Genomic DNA, 22,500 nt, shown 5'->3' on the forward strand with positions numbered 1-22,500 from the left:
GTGTTATAAAAATAGTCTATTAAAAGAAATTCAGGTGAGATTAAAAAAGAAACTTCCTATCAATGCTGAGAGAGAGAGAGAGAGAGAGAGAGAGAGAGAGAGAGAGAGAGAGAGAGAGAGAGAGAGAAACCCTGAATTCAGGAGAAAGTCTATTTTACGAAGCAGACTAAGAGATGACTGAAGATACTAATAAGAAGTTAATCAAATCTCATCTAATTATGATAACCCGTCAACAGCTATAAGAAAGAGATTCAGTTACTTCCCCGGAAAGAAAAAAAGTTGGCACGGAAGGATCGAATTACAAAGACCTCCTGAGCTGGTACAGGAAGTATGAGAGATATTGAGGTTACGCGGACGTATAAGTTTACACATTTTTTAATTTTTTAATTTTTTTGTGACACTTTAATTTTTTTATGAGGCAGACTATTCCTTACCTCAAGCTGAAGTTCTGATTTCAATGGCATTTTTTTAAATCAGGTGCTTCCAATTATTTTTTTTTTGTATGTCTTTACAAATTTTTCTTATTTTTTATTTTTAGCAGCGACAATTTCATTTTTTCAATGAGACAGAGTCTTCATTACTTTAAACTGAATTGATATTTTCAATGAATTTTTTTTAAACCAGGTGTCCAGCAAATTTAGTGAATACATATTATACAGTTCCTGTTACCTGTAATGAATCATGCATCTTTATCTTTACATAACTTCAACTATACATATTAATTCATTAATTTATCTTTTTTCATGTCTAACAACTGATCTCTCCTTTCTATGTTTCTTATTATCTTCAAATGAGCATATTTTTCTTTGGAAGCTTGAATTTCAAGTCAATGGTCCCCTGTAGACTTGTTCCATAAGAATACGGGTCCATCTTCTGAATAATAATAATAATAATAATAATAATAATAATAATAATAATAATAATAATAATAATAATAATAACATACTCAACAACCTCTTGCGTCTTTTTGTCTTACATTACATAATTATTGGCCAGTTCATAGCTGTATTTCAAAATAAATAAAAAATCAGAACGTTCAACTTTACTTCCTGTTCGCAGTTTCCAAGATCCTTGGATGGCCGAGTTGAGTAGCAGCTTTTCCTGATCAACTGCCTACTGCGTACGTTAACCAGAGGTTTTCTTGTCAGCTGACAAGTTTGTGGGGATCTTATTAGTGTTGGTTGTTTGTGGCGTTTGGTTTAGTTTCCGTTTGTGCGTTCCGCGTGGGAGGATTTAATTTGTACTGTTTGTCTTTTGAGAGTTTTGAAGACCGCGAGTTACTTTAAATTTTGTATTAGTTTAATAGTGTCCTGTTATTTGAGTTTTAAGGACGCGAGCTACTTTTAAGTTTTTTGTTAGTTTAATAGCGTTCTGTTTTTTGAGTTTTAAGGACGCGAGTTACTTGAAATTTTTTGTTTAATAATGCTTTTGTTTTTTGAGTTTTAAGGACTTGCTTTAAAATCAATTTAAATTGCTTTGTATTTTTCGGGGGTGTTTTAAGGATCGCGAGTTACTTTTAATTTCGTATTTTTTTTGGTTGTTTAAGGACCACTGGTTACTTTGTACTTTATCAGTTTAATATTGCCTTGTTTTGAGAGGTTTTAAGGACCACGAGTTTTAAATTAAAGTATCACTTTTCTGTACGGAGTTGGGATCTGCTGCAGAGTCGTCTTAACAAGGTAATGAGGATTTCATATATTCTGATAAGTAGTTGATAAAACTCCATTTTCTGTTACGACAAAATTGGTATTTGTTCTACTTCCTTGGTGGTTCAACCATGTACCAGTAAGGTAACATAATGTAGTGATGCAACTTAAAATTTGTCTTCATACAACGATTGTTCAGTTTCATATTTTGTTGGGTAACTTATACTATACTAGCAGCACCGCATGAGCTACGGGACTGAATGGTAAAACAAACAAAAGCTAATATATTTCTTGGTAACAGTCATCTTGAGAATTTGAGCACGAGAATGGAATTAATGGTAAAACTATTAAATATCTCTATAGGAGTAAACTTGCGATAATTTGAGTTTCGAATAATAATTGTAAAGTAAAAAATTATTTTTCAGTCTGGTTTTGAAAAGTTGTGGATTAATCTGACTTATTTCCTCTTAACAGAGCATGTTAACTACGGTGGATTCTACAACTATGGAAATTGATCACTTCTCGACCACTTCTACACTCAGGACTTCAGAAAATGGTAAACAAGAAGATAGAACAAAAAGGTGAGTAATTAGTCACTGATATATCTTTTGTCTTTATTCTGAACCTCCACCCCTTTAGGGGCGGTGCCTCTAAAGGGGTGGGGGTAACCCCCTTAAACTACTTATGGCGGAACGGAAGTTTCGTCATAATAGTTTAAGGGGTTTCTTTTTTTGTTTTCTATTAGTTTGGTATAATGTATAGGTAATTTTTGCTTAGAATGTTTACACTTGTTTGTAGCCTTTAACTGACTAAATTTTAGTTTTAACTACCGTAATACTGGAAGTGTATCTAAACCATTAGATTAAGTTATTCAGAATTTTAAATAATTTTTAGCTATTACAGCTCTCGCTTCGAAAATTATCCTTTGTCAGTTAAATCTTTACTAATCTTCAGTCATGCTTTTGTATTAAGTCATAGAATTTGTACTGGACTAGTCTTCTGTCGCCCGTTTAATGATTCCAGGTTTCATCGAGGAATGGACGATAATTGGCAGTTTATTTCCAAGAATTAAGTGGTGAAATCGTCCATGTAACTTCTCTTACTCCTGAGCGATGGGGCGGAGTAGAGGTGGTACAGAGTACATGGTGATCCCGAGTACTTTAACTGAAGAATAAACCTGGAGTTGATCGCTGTAGGTGCAAGAAGAATGAACGTACCTAAACCTGAACATCTGATTTAAAAGTTGTGTAGATTGAGTAAATTTAGTCATTTATATTATACTGTTACTTTTCAATTACCTTTTGAATCTGTAAAATTTATAAAAGTAATAATTTGGTTATGTAAAAGTTAACCAGTGTGCATAAACTATTTCTGTGTTCTTGTTCCTGTTGTAATTTTTCACTGTGCATGAAGCTGGGGAGAAATAAATCTGTATGAGAAAGTTTAGTAGTCTCAATTGCTGTTGTATTTGTTAGTGCTAATGACAAAATCTCATGACTTGAGTTTACTTAGTTTTCATAGCTACCCATCAAAGAATGAAGTGAAATTAGCCTTAACCTAAATTATATTAACCTATATTAACCTATCGTGAAATTGTTGTAAAAAACCTCTGGTTATAAACTACGCTGGATGTTACTCATTAGTTCAGGTATTTTAAAATAGGGCCTCTGAGCTTTTAATGTCCAGGGGACAGTTGTGAAATTCTGGTTAATCTAACAAGTTATTCAAAAGACAAAACAGTGGAGCTTAAGACCCAGATCTGAATGCCTCACTCGAGGCTAAGGTTGGAGCAACTGTATAGTATTTGAAACTGAGAATGACTGAAGCCATTAAAATTAGGGAGATAAAACTAAAAATTTTAGTTTAATGGTTTCGGTTAAGGTGAACAAAATAGCGTAACTAGCAACTCCAATAGCCTAAATACTCGATTAGGTAATCACTGCTTTTGTGTAGTGCTTAAGTAAATTTGCCACAAAACAATATAAATTTTAACCTAAAGAAGTTGGAGAAAATATATGGGTGGCTACAGACAACAAGGAGGATTCACAGGCAATGAGAGCTGTGATATGTCCCTATTTTGGGCTGTGAATGGAAGCCTGAGGTTCGGCACATTCCCAGAACCATGGAACTACTATTAATTGGATAAAAGGCAAATATTAAAATCCAAATTTTAGTGGATACAGTTATACCAATTACAAGAAAGTTAAGCCTTAATTTTTCTTTGCTCTTTTGATTATATAAAAGTTTTTTCGAAAATAGGTAGGGGCATGTACGAACAGCACGGTTGCAGAAAGTAATTGCAACTACTAAAGTAGGAAAGTGGTTCACGCTAAGTAGTTGATGGGAGTTTTAAATACAGGACGACAGTTTTTTCTACAGTTTTCTATCGCGTTTTCTTCGGATCTGTACCGGTTAACCCCACCAAAAAAGTCCTTGTAAGCTTGAAAATCTACTGGATTTAAATACTGTTTAATTTAGTGTTGTATTGTCAGCGCGAGAGAATGTTACTGTTAACATAACAGCCATTAGATAAGTAACTGTAGCAATCGTAGTCCATTTGCAAACGGGTCCTTCAAAATTTCAAATTAAAAAACCTAACACGCACAAAAATGACCCTGCATCTGTTTTCAGCGACTTTTCATATCAAGAGTTTTCATGGAGTTAGATTTGGTTAAAAAGTTCAGGGAGCGTTATGTCTGTACCACTGATCAAAAGAAGAAAATCGGTTACTGAAGTGACCAAGAATGTGCTCTAAAACAGTTAAGGGATAGGCAGAATAATTCCAAAATTACAGATGGGACGAGAATTTAAACCAATGACACTGTTGCCAGTTAATGGGTGAAAATTCCGCATGAAAATGGATTCCCAATGAAAAGGAAAGGTAGAGGGAATTACGAAATGCAGTGCAGAATAGAAGGAATTTGGAATTAGGCTAAGCATACGGCTACTGGTTAAAAACAAAATGACCTAGTTGTGAACGAAGTGGAGTTGGACCATAGCTTATGGTGCTGTGGATACTTTGAGTAATTAATTTGTCTAGCAGAGAAAACACTAAACGATGCGGAAGTAGTAGTGGGTTCAAACCCCCAAAATAAGAAGGGCCCGGCAAGGACGACCCGGCTTTCCCAAGAAGGATGGTATAAGGATTAGAGAACTTAAGCGCGAAAAGTGAAAACTGGACCAGAAAGAGTTTTATTGCCATTGACTGAATGGAGGTACTTATTAGCAAAGTTGGTGAAAGAGAGAGAGAGAGAGAGAGAGAGAGAGAGAGAGAGAGAGAGAGAGAGAGAGAGAGAGAGAGGTACATACAAGTTTTCAGTTCCATCCTTATTAATGTTTTTTTTTTCTTTCAGGTGTTGAACTATGCCAACAGAACTCGTGCGGAGGCAACTGGATTCACCAAAGATCATAGTTACATAGGAAAATTCTTTCAACTCTTACATTTCCTGACCAAAAATTGGTGAGTTTTTGCTACTTTTAATGTAAGCTAAATTATTTTTTCTTTTCCAGATATTAAACATTTTTCCCTATGTGTTTCATCCGCTAACAGTGAGGACACAAAGAAATAACCATTCCATCTATCAATCGGTCAATTTTACGCATTTTAAGGGATGCTTAGGGTCTTGAGGAATTCACCTGCTTGACAGATTCCACGATGTTTTTCGGGTGTGAGAATGTATTGCTTTAGAAGCATTGTTTACGCTTCAGAGGAACCCGCCCCCCTCTCTTCCCCATTAAATCTACATTGTGTGTGTGTATGTGTGTGTGTGCGAGGTTGAATGCTTATATGTGTTGACAAATATACAACAGATATTACATGCTAGAGTTAGACAAATTTCGTCTCTTAGTATAGCTTGCTCCTAAATCCTTTAGTGACCTTTATATCGTAGGCAGAGACTAGAATACAACGGTGGAGGAATATGGTGTGAGCCCCAAGGGGTCACAACGAGACACGGGTCTGTGTGTGGAGTGAAGGACTGACTGAATTAGCAGCAACAGGGAAAATGTCTTTCGCCATTAGAGACTTGAACAACCTCTGTATAAGATTTCCCTCCTTCTACGGCAGGTGCCCCTTAGTGAGAGGTAGTGCCGTCAGTGCACCTCATGCGGTGCACTGTAGGCATTACTTATGGTTCTTTGCCCTTCGGCCCCTAGCTGGAACCCTCTTCATTCCTTTTACTGTACCTCCTTTCATATTCTCTTTCTTCAATCTTTCTTTCCACCCTCTCCTAACAATCGATTCATAGTTCAACTGCGAGGTTTTCCTCCTGTTACACCTTTCAGACAACCTACTCTCAATTTCCCTTCCAGTGCTGAATGACCTCATAGGTTCCAGCGCCTGGATTTTGGCCTAAATTCTATAAACTGCTGTATTCTATTTCTGTAGCATGTGAGAACCTAGGCAATTTTACTTCAATTAAAAAAATTACAGTTGTGTTTTATGTTAATTCATAAAATAATCAAAGTATCCCAACACAGAAATTACCAGAAAAAGACTTATCATTTAGTAAAGGATAATAATCTGCAACAATTATATTATCCAAGGACACAAATTACCAGAAACAAAAAACCTATTATTCACTAAATGAACAAATAAATGAAAACAGACGTTACCCAGTGCCCGGTTCGACTTGCTCTTCGAGATTAAAAAGTCAGATTCTGTGAACGTGCGGAACTGCACACACTTGCCTCATACAATTTGATAGCACCTGATCTTATTTCAAAATAATGTAAGGCTGTTTATCTTCTACAAAGTTAAACTGAACTGTTTTTTTGTTATTATTATTATTATTATTATTATTATTATTATTATTATTATTATTATTATTATTATTATTATTATTATGGAAACTTCAACACTGGGATATTTATTGTAGTATTATCATTAGTGCACCAATACCATCAGGTATTATTATTATTATTATTATTATTATTATTATTATTATTATTATTATTATTATTATTATTATTATTATTATTATTATTATTACAAAACCTCAACCTTTGGACATTTATTTTCGTCATTATAATTAGAGTACCTGTATCATTAGGTGTTATTATTATTATTATTATTATTATTATTATTATTATTATTATTATTATTATTATTATTATTATTATTATTATTATTATTATTCTTAAATTTACTGTTGTTATTATAAAAGGTATACCTACACCATCAGATATTATTATTATTATTATTATTATTATTATTATTATTATTATTATTATTATGAAACTGGGAAATTTCTTGCAGTTATTATCATCAGTATACATGTACCATCTGTTAATGTTATTTTCACAGGCTGTTAGGCAGGTAAGCTTCTGTTAGTATACTAGAAACCTTATTACTTGAGGTTTACTATTGTTTACGAAATTTAGGCTGTCAAGCCAAGCATAGGGCACTTCCAGACATTCAGCGCCATAGACAGTGAAAAGAGGGAGTTAGAGTAGTTGGACAGCGAGATAAAGCGATCCAGATAATAAGGGAAATGAAGTACAAGGATCCAAAGTTGGAATTGGGTAAAAATCATCAAGGATCTAAAGTTGGAATTAGGAAAAAATCATCAGTTGTAAAAGTCAGAGGCGTTGGAAAGCAAGATCTAATAGAGAGAGAGGAAATGGAGGTAAAGTAAAAGGCCAAAATTAGGATGCAGCCAGGGGCTGAAGGGACACTACAAACACCCTTTAGTAATGCCCACAGTTTGCCATGTTAAGTCCAGATGGTTGATGGGAATTGGCTTGCTATTCATTCATGTTTTCCCTCGCCCACGAACTTGGTTCTGACGAATTCCCTTGTAGCCCAAGGACGTGGGTTGGAGAAGCAGATGATGATGGAGTTGAGGAGTTTCTCTCAACCCACGTTCGTCAACACACAGAGAATGGCCCACAGCCAAATTCGGCGCCGAGTGTTGGCATGAATGAGCAGCCTGCCCATCCCGAACCACCACTTTAAAGAGTGGCCCCGCCAACAAAATCTATAAAACCAGAAAATAGACGAATATGAATATTCTGGCTAGTCAAAATCAATATTTCTAAAATATTTAAATTAATTTTTTTCTTGTTGCATCTGTGGAACAAATTGTGTTGAAGCATGAATTTTTAAAATAACTTTTTTCATTATGGGTCATCGAAAACAATTAGTTTTGCATCATGGGTCCTTAAAAACAATTAGTTTTGCATCTCCTTGAAAAGAATTAGTTTTGTTTTACATACCTTGAAAACAATTAGCTTTGCATCACAGATCCTTGAAAACAATTAAGTTTGTATCAAGGATCCTTGAACACAATAGAATTTGCATCAAGGTTCCCTGAAAACAATTAAGGTTGCATCACGGATCTTTGGAAACAATTAAATTTGCATCACGGATCCTTGAAAAGAATTAGTTTTTCATCACGGGTTCTTGCGAACAATTAGTTTTGCATAACCGATTCTTTAAAGGAAGTGGCTTTGAAATGCAGAATCTAGAGAACAAGTGGCATCGAAACATGAATTTTTGAAAACAAACGGATTTGCATCACGGAGTCTTGCCTCGTTAAAAGCTTTCTGATATTGTTATAAAGAATAGTGAGCATGAAATGGATTGGGTAAATTTTAAAACAAAATAAATGACGGGCAGCAACAAAGTAGAGTCTGTGGTATCAACTACCATTTTTCTCAAGCTTCAGATTAATAGATGCAATAAGTTCTGACTTCAAAACGAACACAAAGTTGAAAGATAATTTTAGTTTTAATGCCATATTTTCATGTTTTAACTTTGAAAAGTAATATAAAAATGCCAATTAACATAGGGCAAATATTATATTGAAAACTTTGCTTCAAGAAGAGTGATGATGTTAGTAAATTATTAATATTATACGAACCAAATGAAAATCATTAACCAGATCGAAAGCATTAAACGAAAACGTTTCGGCTAAAACATAGTCGAAGAAGAAGAAGAGAATGAACGCTAATCAACAAATTAAACCAGCTCTTTGACCCCAACGAATTAAAAAAAAAAAAAACTAGCAAACACAAAAACAAAAGAAACAAAAAATAAGCACGAAAGGCAAAGAAGAACAAGAAGTAGGGAGGAATAAGTAGCATTCCTCCGTCTAAGAATCAAGTCCAGCGTCGGTATCGGCGCCAGAGACAGGTATTCGACTGAGGATGGGGCGGGTCACTGATGACGGAGTGCCACGGAGTGAGTTACCCTTTTGCTTTGCCCTGGGGGACCTCGGAGAGGGCCGGGGTGGCCCCCAGGCCCTAGGAGAAGTGGAGAAGGAGGAGGTGGAGCATGTGGAGGAGGAAACTCAAAACGAACGACCCGTTGGACCGGTCCAAGTGCGCCTCAAAGGTTTTCGCGGCTTTGGTCCATTCCCAGGGACCCTTCTTCTGGGGTTGGTTCCCAGGGACGTCATAGCGCGTCCTCCCTTTCCTCCCCTACCTTCTTCCCCCCCCCCCCCTCCCACAAGAGGAGGGGTGGGGGTGGGTGGGGGCTCTCTAGATCTGAATTCGTTTTACGCACCAGGAAGTAGGTCCAGATGAATTAATGAGTAAGATGAATTTGTAGATGAGTATTTAGGAAAATAATAATGATTTCCAAGATAATAAATTCTTTGCCTTAAATTGAGAGCTGAACATTATATACATGACTTGGTGATAAATATGAAATATAATAAGGTTAGATAGTAGATATAAGATATACGAGATCAATACATCAGGAAAATGATGATGGTTTAATATACAATAATTTCAAAACCCTAAATAGACAGCTGAATATTATACAAATGAACTGGTGATAAATATGGAAAATATAACAAGATTAAACAACAAAGTAAGATACAAGAGATCAACAAATTAGGAAAATGATAATGGCTTAATATACAGTAAATTCAAACCCCAAAATTGACGGCTAACATTATATTGAGGACTTGGAGATAAATATGGAAAATTTGATAAGGTTAGATAACAAATTTAAGATGAAAGATGACCATTTATTTATAAAATCGATGAACATTATATTTCTCCTAATAAACTCTGATAAGAAACATGAAGAGCAGATTTTATGTATTAATATGATATAAATTTTGACTTAATATATGTTTAATGATATATCAGAATAAACACATGCCACTGTGAACTATCTTCTTATCAGATTTATGTTAAAAGAAATATTAGCGTATGAGCCTTGATACGGCACATACTGTATATGATCCTGTCATGTCCAAATTACCATGAGATATGGTTTTAAGCAAATTTCTTGTTCAGAGATGGGCAGTTGTAGTGCACTGATAAAATACCATATATCTATGATATCAGTTTAATCGATTTCTGGCTTAATAGCCGAAAAGTATAAAGGAATAAAACAGTAATCAGATTGAGATCCCGTGACTCATTTAAACTTATTTTTATTAAAAAAAGGTATTCCCGAAATGCACTGCTATAACCTGATTAACCAATTGCTGAATCAGACCAATCCGATGTAAAGGTACTAAGATACACTAAAATTACCTGATTTTATATAAGAATTCATTTCGGCTCTCATGATCGCTGGGAGAGAGAGAGAGAGAGAGAGAGAGAGAGAGAGAGAGAGAGAGAGAGAGAGAGAGAGAGAGAGAGGAGAAGTAGTTGCTTACCGAAGTATTTCAGTGTTTTTTGAATAATCTTGAAAAAAATCAAGGGTACTTGATAAGTATTAGCATTAATTTCAAATTCAACGTAAATTCAAATTAAAAATCAGCATTAATTTCAAACTTTGAAAAAAAAAAACAGGTTAACGTTTAATACGTTTTTGATATACTGGGAATTATTTTCGTTGCTTGACCAAATAAAAAAAAAAAAATACAATCTTATACACGGAACAGTACCTAAATCGCACTAACAGAGAAAACTAGTAAAATAGAAATGAATCCAATGTTACTTGCTAAAATGTCATAATTTTGATACTTTTGTAATAGTTGACGTCACAAATAAACAAACGAAGATAGGTTCCACGTCCCGCAATGTGGCGTCTCTGGTTTCTTATCTGTCACACGATCTTTTTGATCTATGGCTTTAGTTTTTGAAGCTTTGTTTCTATGGCCGTTCTTGTTTTCTGTTTGTTTGGTGATCAAAGTGAACCACAGTAGTTAAGTCAGTTACTTGTAGACAAAAATACGATTTAGCACCACAGTAGTTAAGTCAGTTACATGTAGAAAAAAAAATACAGTTTGGCTTGACAGAGCAGATTTGATCTTGGTGCTTAGATTGTTCGGATATTTTGGTATAAAAAGGGCAAAGAAATACTTGGAAACATATTTTATATGATTTTAATATATATATATATATATATATATATATATATATATATATATATATATATATATATATATATATATATATATATATATATATATATATACATATTGAGTAAGTCAAAAAGTTCCAGGAAAAATTGTTGAATGATGTATTTACACAGGAGTGAAACAACCCAAATACTTGGTAAACAATTATCTGTGATGTAGTGATCCATATAGACTTGCTACCTCAGTCATCCTCTTGATACCGTGGTGTTAACATCTGCTTCAGAAAAGTAACTTCTTGAACCCATGGAAAATAAAAATTTTGAGATGAGAGCTAACATCAAGTTCCTGACCAAGCTTGATTGGAAACCAGGAAAAATTATTGAAGCTTTGCAACAAGTTTATGGAGATTCTTCTCCATCTAATTCAGTTGTTTATGATTGGATAAAGCGATTTAAGGATGGTCGGGAGGACCTCAAAGACAACCCAAGAGAGGGAAGACCATCGACTGCAAAAATGAAAGAATTGTGGCTTTGGTGCAGAATCTAGTGGATGAAGATCGTCGGATTACTATCGATATGATAGCTAATGAAACTGGGATCTCCCATGGTTCCGCATTTTCAATTTTAAATGAAAATCTTGGTTTGAGTAAACTTTCAGCACGTTGGGTCCCAAAAGCGTTGCGCGAAGACCAACTGCATCAAAGAGCTGAACTTTCTCTTGCAGTTTTAACGAAGATTGAATCAAATGAATCAGAGTTTTTGACCGGATTGTTACTGGAGATGAAACTTGGATCCATCAATATGACCCAGAAAGTAAAATTCAATCAAAGCAATGGTTACCAAGAGGTTCAGCTGCACCAGTGAAGTTCAAAGTGGCGAGATCTGCCCAGAAGGTAATGGCAACAGTGTTTTGGGACTCCAAAGGAGTGATTTTGATTGATTTCCTTGAAGGACAAAAAACAATCACCGGGAACTACTACAAAGGTGTTTTGCAAAAACTGAAGACTGCATTGGCTAAAAACGTCGAGGAAAGTTGCACCGCAGAATTTTGTTCCATCATGATAACGCTCCAGCACATTCATCAAGGGTTGCAAGAGAAGTCCTACGGAAATTTAGGTGGGAAACTCTTCCACATCCTCCTTATAGTCCTGATCTTGCTCCTTCAGATTTTTTCCTGTTCCCAAAACTCAAGGAACACTTAAGAGGAGTCCAGTTTGAATCTTTGGATGCTGCTAAACATGCAGTTTCAACATGGTTTAATAGAAAGGGCCCAAATTTCTACAAAGAAGGGTTGCAGAGGTGGAAACAGCGCCTTGAAAAGTGTATAGAGTTAGATGGTAGATATGTAGAAAAGTGATGTTTGAATTTCCTTAAATAAAGAGTATATTGAATTTTTCCTGGAACTTTTTTGACTTACCCTCGTATATATATATATATATATATATATATATATATATATATATATATATATATATATATATATATATATATATATATTATATATATATATATATTATATATATATATTATATATATATATATATATATATATATATATATATATATATATATTATATACATATATATATATATATATATATATATATATATATATATATATATATATATATATATATATATATATATATATATATATATATATATATATATATATATATATATATATATATATATATATATATATATATATATATATGCTTAGCATGTATGTATGTATGAATGTAAAGGAAAGACATAGCCAAAAGATTACTAGGAGCAATGGCCTACCCAACAATATCTTGTTACAAACCCCGAATACATATCCTTCACAGATGCTTTCCTAACTTTGTAACCTAACAGATTCAATGGAACTGACGACTCCCAAAAAGTCGGGCTGTTCACGTTGAGCATTATGGTACCAGCAGCAATACTCTTTTATGATCACGTCTCAGATTAAGCAAAAAAAAAAAAAAAAAAAAAAAAAAAAATTACCCCTTTTTCATTCGAATATCGACTGACATAAAGTGGTGGATATTAGCATATTTCTATATGTAAAACGTGCATCACGTTTCATGTACTTTTGGCTGTCATACGTCTGACATAAAGTTATGAAATATTTATTACGAGAAACATTATACCCTCAATGATATGCTACATTAGGTGGTGTAATTCACAGTAGGGAAAACCTGCATAATTGCAAAGTCTCCACTGTCGTAGAAGGAAACTCAATGTAGCATTGAATTGTTGTTCCAGTGATTTGTAATTCAAAATATTCAGAAAATAGGTTGGAATAGCCCTTGTGTATAGGAGTATTTTATTTTATAGATATAGACGTGACAAGCAGTAAGCGGATTTGTGTTTTCAACAAAGTAGACGTAAGTCAATTCCTTTTATTAAATTTGTTTCTATATAGAAATTTATGTATTAAATGCTACAGCTGAGATACTCAGTTATTTTGACTCAGAGTTTAAGCAATAATAATAATAATAATAATAATAATAATAATAATAATAATAATAATAATAATAATAATAATAATAATAATAATAATAATAATAATAATAATAATAATAGTTTATAGTCAGCCACCAGTATTCCAGAGTTGGTTCCTTGCATTGAAATAATCTTCTTCACCTTTCAACATTTAGAACAACTGGTGGACTACGCTTTATAGACAGCTTAATGGCATCCCACATAATATATATAAAGTAAACGGAAGATCCAGGAACAAAAATCCACGAAGACTACAAAGTGAAGACTTTACTTTTAAGGTAACAAAAGAGATTACACCTACCCAACTAGGGAGAACAGTAGGATGTGCTGAAATCATTAAATTACTGGTGAACTCGAGATTCGAGATCAGCTCAGGTTAAGTGGGATCTGTGTGAGATTGTTCGGACAGCAGCTGTGGAAAGGGTGTTGGAAAGTTGGTTTGAAATTTGAAATAGTCTTAGGGAATTGAAGAACTGAATCACAAGAATGATGTCCCAGGAAAGAATGTGAACAAGAGGACGTGGTGAGGAGAAAAGAACGATGAAGAAATAGGAGGTGGAGCAATCGAAACGCTGACTGATTTCAGAGGTCGTGCTGTACAACAGGTGTGCATACTTGGGTATTCCCCGAATTGTATTCCTAAGTTTCTCAAGTATCCGTGTGGGTTGTTTTCAAAATCTTAAATTGAAATTCAGAGGCACTAACTGATGGTATTGTGCTATATCCGTCCTATTGATGATAGCTTCACAATTTAATTATACAACCACTATAACTATTAAAATTACTAGTAAATGATAGTACTAATGATATTCAGAAAAATAGTTAGCACCTTGTAAGCCATTCATTTATCGGAGATGTTCAGTTTTGTTTACAAATTCTCTCAAATGTTGCCATTTATTTTCACAGAGAGAGAGAGAGAGAGAGAGAGAGAGAGAGAGAGAGAGAGAGAGAGAGAGAGAGAGAGAGAGAGAGAGAGAGAGCTATATTCCTCAAAAACTGAGTGAATTGTCCGGCTAGTGAGTTCTAGTACTAATAGTATCTAGAAAATTAGTTAGTACTAATAATATCTGGAAAAATGCTCTCGAGATTTTCCACTTATTTCAGAGAGAGAGAGAGAGAGAGAGAGAGAGAGAGAGAGAGAGAGAGAGAGAGAGAGAGAGGTACCCTAGGTCGACCTCTATCCCCCTCAAAAATTGAGCAACTCGCCCAGGTCCGTATTTGGGCAAATAAGAAAAAAAAAAAACCAGATGCGGGAAACGGGAGGATTTCCATCTCCGTAATTCGAACCCGGGTCGTCTTCTGCTTCTTCTTCTTCTTCTTCTTCTTCTTCTGCTTCTTCTTCTTCTTCTTCTTCTTCTTCTTCTTCTTCTTCTTTCAGCCCAGCGATTCCTCCCCCAAAAACATTTCAAGGTCTACCTCGTCACGTGTCGGAAACTAGTTCCTCCTCCTTGACCTTTCGTTGTTTTTTCTTCTTTTTTTCTGAGAAGAAGAAGAAGAAGAAGAAGAAGAAGAAGAAGAAGAAGAACGCAATCGGGATGGATCGGAAAGGAGTTAATGTTTTCTTTGCGCTATCCTGTCAGTGCCTAGCTCAGGCAAGTGGTTTGAAATGGCCACGCCCTCTTGGGAAGGCAGCCGAAGGCTTTAATTCAGAACAGGAATTAATGAAACATTGTATTTAATGGCTAGAGTCAGAGTAGCTGTCTTTTATTAAGGTGTTGTAGGCTTGAATTCGAAACGAGAACTATTGTATTGAAAAGCTGACGTTGAGTTAAGTGTTCCTTACTGTACTTTTATTTTTGTGTGTTGAAAACTCTTTGATAGATTTAAAATCGACCTTTTTTTAATTTTGCGTTTTTTTTAATTAGTCATATTCAGGGTACTTTCATAATACGAAGTTTGAGGAGAATGTTCGTAACTTTGCAGACAATTTTTTTAGGACAAATTTTTATTAGGAATAATAATAATAATAATAATAATAATAATAATAATAATAATAATAATAATAATAACGGCATTATTATGATTATTATTATTATTCAAGAATAACCACGCATTCCTATGTAACAACACAAAACCTCATGAATTACTGAGGAAACTCCCGAAGAAAAAAAAAATCCAGGCGTGAAAAAAGTCATAAACAAAATTCGTAAATAAAATAATCATAATCAAAATAACCACTAGAAATTAAATGCATAAAAATTGAGAGAATTAACAAGAGGATAAAAAAAAAAGATAATTTATAGTACTCTTACGTAGCGTCTCAGACCTCTATTGAAAAACTAACGCAAAATATCATATATATATATATATATATATATATATATATATATATATATATATATATATATATATATATATATATATATATATGTGTGTGTGTGTGTGTGTGTGTGTGTGTGTGTGTATATATATATATACACACACACACACACACACACATATATATATATATATATATATATATATATATATATATATATATGTATATATATAATATATATATATATATATATATATATATATATGTATATATATATATATATATATATATATATATATATATATATATATATATATCAAGTATAATAAGCCCATAAAAACGCCAAAATGTGGAAAATAAAGGCTATATTCCAGATTCACTATTTGCCTGAGGAGAGAGACAGTTTGGTCTCTGAAATACAGCCTTTATTTTGCACATTTTAGTGTTTTTATGAGCTCCCTTATATTTGATGGAATTCTGTTTTAACAGAGAATATTTCACAGTCATATATATACTGTATGTGTGTGTATATATATATATGTATATATCTAATTCTATCTATCTATGTATATACAATATATATATATATATATATATATATATATATATATATATATATATATATATATATATATGTATATATATATAAAACATGCATATATTCAGTTACCTTTTTACCTCAATTTCCACGCTTTCCACGCAACCACAAGAAACTCACGGAACTCTCCCATTAGCGTTACGGGTAATGAACATCCCGACCCCCTGCTCCCCGACAGGAAAAATGGCAATAGAAATATAAAATAAAATATATCGGTGCATATGTAAAAAAGTATAAACCTTTTCACAGTCAACTTATTTTACGTAATGTAGTTTTTTAATCGTTCTTAGCATGTGAAATCCCATGTCAGAGGAGTCTGTGAATATTTTAAGAAATATATCTGTGGCAATTGAGAAATATGTTAGAGTTTTCAATAAACAAATTGGAGAGATGTACAGTTATGTCGAATTGTTTTCGTTTTTAAGTATTAAAAAGTTCCAGGAATGAATTCTTGAATCTTGAGGACCACCTAGGTTAGAGAAAATATTAAGGGACACACACAGTATAATATATACACACACACACACATATATATATATATATATATATATATATATATATATATATATATATATATATATATATATATATATACATATATATATATATATGTATATATATACTGTGTATATATATGCATATATATGCATATATATATTTATATATATATATATATATATATATATATATATATATATATATATTATACACAGTGGTCTGTTTTCCTGGGGCTTTTCCCTTGTTAAAAGGAAACAAAGACAGCCATAAGTAAGTCACGAGCAGAAACACAAGAAAAAAAAACGTTAATGACAGTCACGCAACCTGAGAGTAGGTGTCAGCATTTATGAGATTTTAACGGCAGAAAAGGGTCTGAATATAATATATATATATATATATATATATATATATATATATATATATATATATATATATATATATATATATATATATATATGTATGTATGTATCATTCACAGCAAAGCAGCTATAAAAACATAAATATATATATTATTTACCAGACGATGATCAAATTTTTTTTAATTTCCTTCTGCAAGAATAGCAGCCATTGGTAACATTAAGTATACTTTAGAATCTTAGGTTTAAAAGGACCCGTTTCAGTTATTTAATTGAGGATATATCTGTTTTCAATTTTTTTTTCAAAAAACCAACTTTTATCTGGGAAATACCTCAGTTGTCTAAGCTTTCTTCCTTTCTTGGCAAGCACCTTTTCCCTCAGGCCTTGTGACCCGTTCTCTGTCTACTTACGTCCCTCTAAACAACTTTGTTATTTACTAAAAAATCTTTTTGACGACCAAGTGGAGGATTTTGTAAATTTTATTTCCCATAATCCCTTATCTCGTATCCTTCCTATTTGAACTCATGATTCCTCCAACTGCAGTTCAAAGATTCACCATCTTATTATTATCTTCTTAATCGAACCTCCCACTCCATTATCCAGCCTCTACTTCTACCCCTTCACGAGCTTGTCAAGGTACTCCAGTGACCCCATCCATTAACCTTCCCTGTCCCTTCTATACATTTTATCCTAACCCATTCCTCACCCGCCTCCTCTTGATAATACCCTGCACTTCCTTCTTTTCCAGCCCATTTGTCTTAATTACAATCGTGGGGCAAATTATGGCTTGTTCCATTCCAGTTGAAAGGTTGAAACTACCATCAATTCCCTCCTTTTCTTCTAGAGTGGAGATAACATACAGTCCAACATGCTTCTTATGGGTACATCCATCAACTCACACTTCCAGTTACTTAATACAAACAGGTAATTTGAGATTTATTTTTTCTCTGTTTTTTTTTCCAGATGTACTTGTGAACATTATTCTTGGGAGATTTGTGTTGCCTATAATCAAGGTCAGTGTGAAAAATAGATGCCCAGGAGATACGTTTCTATGCAGTCTGTTTTCTAATGACCTACCTTTGTCTTCAAACTTCCTAATAACTGACTGACTATGCTTTATATATATATATATATATATATATATATATATATATATATATATATATATATATATATATATATGTGTGTGTGTGTGAGAGAGAGAGAGAGAGAGAGAGAGAGAGAGAGAGAGAGAGAGAGAGAGAGTTTGAGGGTGGATGAAAAATTCATGTTCTTTTGATAAACAGCAGGGACTGATAGTAACCACTGAGTTATCAATTACAGATTCACGACGGCCATTTTAAAAATTTAAACTTATGGCCAATATAACGTAGATATTGCAAAGCATCTCGTGAAAATTCGGACTAATTAGAATACTTCAAGTTGTGAGGAGATATCTAATAAAAACGTTTTAACTTATTAGTTTAAATAAATCTTATAGTAGAAGGCATTATTATATAGTTGAGACTGGAGAAAATCATATGTACGGTAAATGTTTATGTTTAAGGAAAATGTACAAATGTTGGCTCGTAGGTATCATCATCATCATAATAATATTGATAATAATAATAAAAGAAGAGGAAGAAGAGAGCAAGAAAGGCCTTAATAAACAAACACCAAAACGCCAAGTGTTTGTTGTTTGTTTACTCCAAAACATACCCGTTTGACCAGCGATTATCTCGAACCATTCCCTCCAATTCCCTCCAAACGAATCGGTCGTTTGGCGAGCTCGGGTAACCTCCAAATTGGGGGGTCCTCCCTTCGAATTCTGTAGGATTTTCGCGAGATCCTTTATCTCTTTCGTAACATAGGCGTCCTTGCCAAGGACTCCTCCCGCGTTATGGGGCTGCGAGGAGGAGGTTTGGTTTATGACGCTGCTTGTTTTATGGGTCCTGATATCCTACGAGGGTCCTACGCGTCTGTAGTAGGATTTAGGATTCTCGATTTGGTGTTCTCGTGACGAAATTTATTGGTCTTGGCGAAGTTTTGTTTATTTTTGAAAGTGTGGTTGTTTGGCTCTTGTATTATATATATATATATATATATATATATATATATATATATATATATATATATATATATATATATATATATATATATATATATATATATATATATATATATGTATATATATACTTTATTTGTTTTTTCTTCGTACTTTGTTTCCTCTTTCCATTTGTCTGTCGTTTATCATATGTCGGAAATTATTGGTCTTCATCTAGTTTTGCAATCTTCGTTAATCTTTTTATTTTTCTAGATCGTTGTAACCAACTTCATTTTATTTTCATTTGACCTTTCATTTACCATTTGCTGAAATTTGTTTCAGGTTTATATACCAGTTCATTCCTAACATGGTCATTTCTTCAGTTATATTTTCTATCTAGATTTTGGGATCTTTATCCATTTCATCTTCGAGTTTCCTTTGATCTACTTTCGAGATAAAGTATTTCTAAAATAAATATTACCATTAATTTTTTTCGACAGTCTGTGGTTGTTTAGGTTTTGGTACCTTTTATATTTTCCTCTGTCCCTGTGGTTTTCGTTTTAACATTTGCTTCTGATGATTCCATTTTCCGTGTCTTCAAAAGTGTTAATTTTGTTTCCAATTATCAACTGGTGTTATTTACTCTGCGACATTTCAGTTATTTTCTGATATTAAATGATTTATCGATATTTTTCCTTCCATTGGCATTTTACCATGTTTCATTTTTTTTAGTTTTGTAACTCATTAACAATGTTGACCTTAAGAGGATTTAGAAGGCTGAAAAATGAAATAAACTAAAAATGTGCAGACTAAAGTCGAGGTGGTTTACAAAATAAACAGGCAAAAAATGTGCCGAAGTTTCTTCGGCTCAGTCGAGTTTTCTGTACTTCGTATAATCAAGGCCACCGAAAACAGACCTATCTTTCGGTGTTTTCGGTATAATGCTGCATGAGCCGCGGCCAAAGAAACTTTAACTGCGGGCCGGTGGTGGCCTATCCTATATCGTTTCCAGAAGCTCGATTATGGCTAACTTTAACCTTAAATAAAATAAGAAGTACTGAGGCTAGAGGGCTGCAATTTGTTTCTTTGATGATTGGAGGAGGGATGATCAACATACCAATTTGCAGCCCTCCAGCCTCAGCAGTTTTTAAGATTTGAGGGAGAACAGAAAAAAGCGCGGACAGAAAAAGTACGGACGGACAGACAAAGCCGGCACAATAGTTTTCTTTTCAGAAAACTAAAGGGGAAAATCATATATTTTAATAAAAAGGCGGAACAACTCCAGCTATCAAATGACACACATGTAAGAAAATTTGACAATGAATAAAAAATAAATTTGAATATATAAAAAAAAGATAAGTTTAAATTCAAAATAAAAGAATCCACTTCAATGGTCACGTTTAGCTAATCAGAATAACTTAATGTAACTATTATTTTATTACAGTAAAAACAAGACGGTATAAAGACCTTTAAGACAGAAATGTGACTTGTCAGATTAAGACATCGAGGATGCAAGATTAGATAAGATACAGTCATCAAAATACAAAAACAAATATTTATATAAGCATGTCTTATAATGAATGACATCATCGAACTCTTTCCGGAAACTGAATGAGGTTTTTGAAGGGAATACAATGAAAATTATTGTGTATATACGCGTATATGCATACTAAATATTATACATACACACGACTGGCTCAAAATGAGCATCGTTACTTACGAATAAATAAAGATAAAGGATTGCAATATTATGATCAATAAATGGAAGAAATGCAAAAACAAAACAAAAAAGAGTCACGTCACGGATGTAAAAAAAAGATAGAAATATGTACTTGCGTGAATAATAAAATTGCTTGCGTGTAAAAGCGTCATAGAGAGCAGGTTTGAAACGAAGGCCAAGATTAAAAAAAGATGGTTAAAAGAATAATTTATAAAACTGTATTCTTATTAAAATACAATGTAACAGTGATGAGGCTTATATAAAGAAAACAAGACTGACAGAAATACGCATTAAAATATTAAAAAAAAAGGAGGAATTTACACAATTTAGACCATGCGAAGAAAAACATACCTTACTGCGTACTGGGCAAAGAAAACAGGTAGTCGAAAGACGATGGGCATCACAGATATTCAGAGTTGACCCTTTCAAAGGGCGTCATCTTATCGCATTTATCTCTAGTTTGTACCGAAGGCCTGTTGCGGTAAGTTTACCGCTGGGGAAGGGAGGGAGGTGTGTATATATGTATGTGTGTGGGAGGGGGAAGGGGAAGGGGAAGGGGGTGGTGCCCAGGGCATCCTGTGTCCTGCTGAGTCCACAGAAGCTCTTCAAATGCCTACAGTGGAACGAGACATTCTCAGCCAAGGCCGATTCCCCAGTCTGATATAAACGGGATTTTCTAGATGTTTTCCTACGTGATTTTGGACAAAGGGCCTGCAGGGAGATGCAGGTCTATATCTGATCAGTATTATGCAATATTGTTTATTTATTTTGAGTCGTATTGCGTAGCAGAGAAGTAGGAAATAGTATAAGCTGAAATATTTGACAGCAACAGAACAAAATACGTAACAAGGGGGAAACATTAAACATTTATTTATTTATTGTTGTATTGCGCAGTGGAGAAATAGGAAATGGCAAGCTGAAATATTGGGAAAAAAATTGAATTCAAATGTAACTAGGGGGAACAATTAAAATTTATTTATTTTGAGTCGTATTGCATAGCAGAGAAATGGCAAATAGTAAGTTGAAATATTAGGCAGTAACAGAACAAAATACGTAACTAAGGGGAAACATTTAAACATTTATTTATTTATTGTTGTATTGCGTAGTAGAGAAATAGGGAACAGTAAGTTGAAATATTGGGCAAAAATTGAATCAAAATGTAACTAGGGGGGAAACATTAAACATTTATTTAATTTTTTTTTTTTTTTTTGCATTGCGTAGTGGAGAAATAGGAAATAGTAAGTTGGAGTATTATGGCAAAAACTGAATTAAAATGTAACTTGGGGAAACATTAAAAATAAGTAAATTATTATACATGAAAAAATGATAAACTTGACACATAAATTTACTTGTTAAATTATCCCAAAATATTTTGCTAATCTTAAAAAAGAAGGCAAAATTGATTTTATGAAGTAAAAAAAGAAGCATTCCATTGCGTCACGATTATCTATATACATTATTACTGAATATATTTCTCTAGTAGTAATTGCTGAAGCAATGGAATTCCTTTGGAATTTCATTATATTACATTTGCACAAATTACTTATTAAGATTGGCACAAAATCTAGAACAATATAAACATGCAAATTCATTCGTATCTTATGATTCATAGGGTATATGAGTCAACACTTGTTCCAATT

At 33.4% G+C, this 22,500-nt stretch overlaps 2 long non-coding RNA genes across 2 annotated transcripts in view; one reads left to right on the plus strand and one right to left on the minus strand.

Annotated features, from left to right (window-relative positions):
- LOC136826209 (uncharacterized) overlaps nt 1-2,926 on the plus strand; it is a 17,047-nt gene extending 14,121 nt beyond the window's left edge. The window contains exons 2-4 of the long non-coding RNA XR_010849547.1: nt 1,060-1,120; nt 2,121-2,227; nt 2,670-2,926. This is a non-coding gene — a long non-coding RNA (uncharacterized lncRNA). The remainder of the gene's footprint in view (nt 1-1,059; nt 1,121-2,120; nt 2,228-2,669) is intronic.
- Nucleotides 1-22,500, minus strand: part of LOC136826211 (uncharacterized) — a 145,785-nt gene that overhangs the window by 83,091 nt on the left and 40,194 nt on the right. The gene's annotated exons all lie outside the window — the stretch shown is intronic.

Source organism: Macrobrachium rosenbergii, chromosome 40 (genome assembly GCF_040412425.1).
Source record: "Macrobrachium rosenbergii isolate ZJJX-2024 chromosome 40, ASM4041242v1, whole genome shotgun sequence".
In the NCBI taxonomy this organism is placed as follows: domain Eukaryota; kingdom Metazoa; phylum Arthropoda; class Malacostraca; order Decapoda; family Palaemonidae; genus Macrobrachium; species Macrobrachium rosenbergii.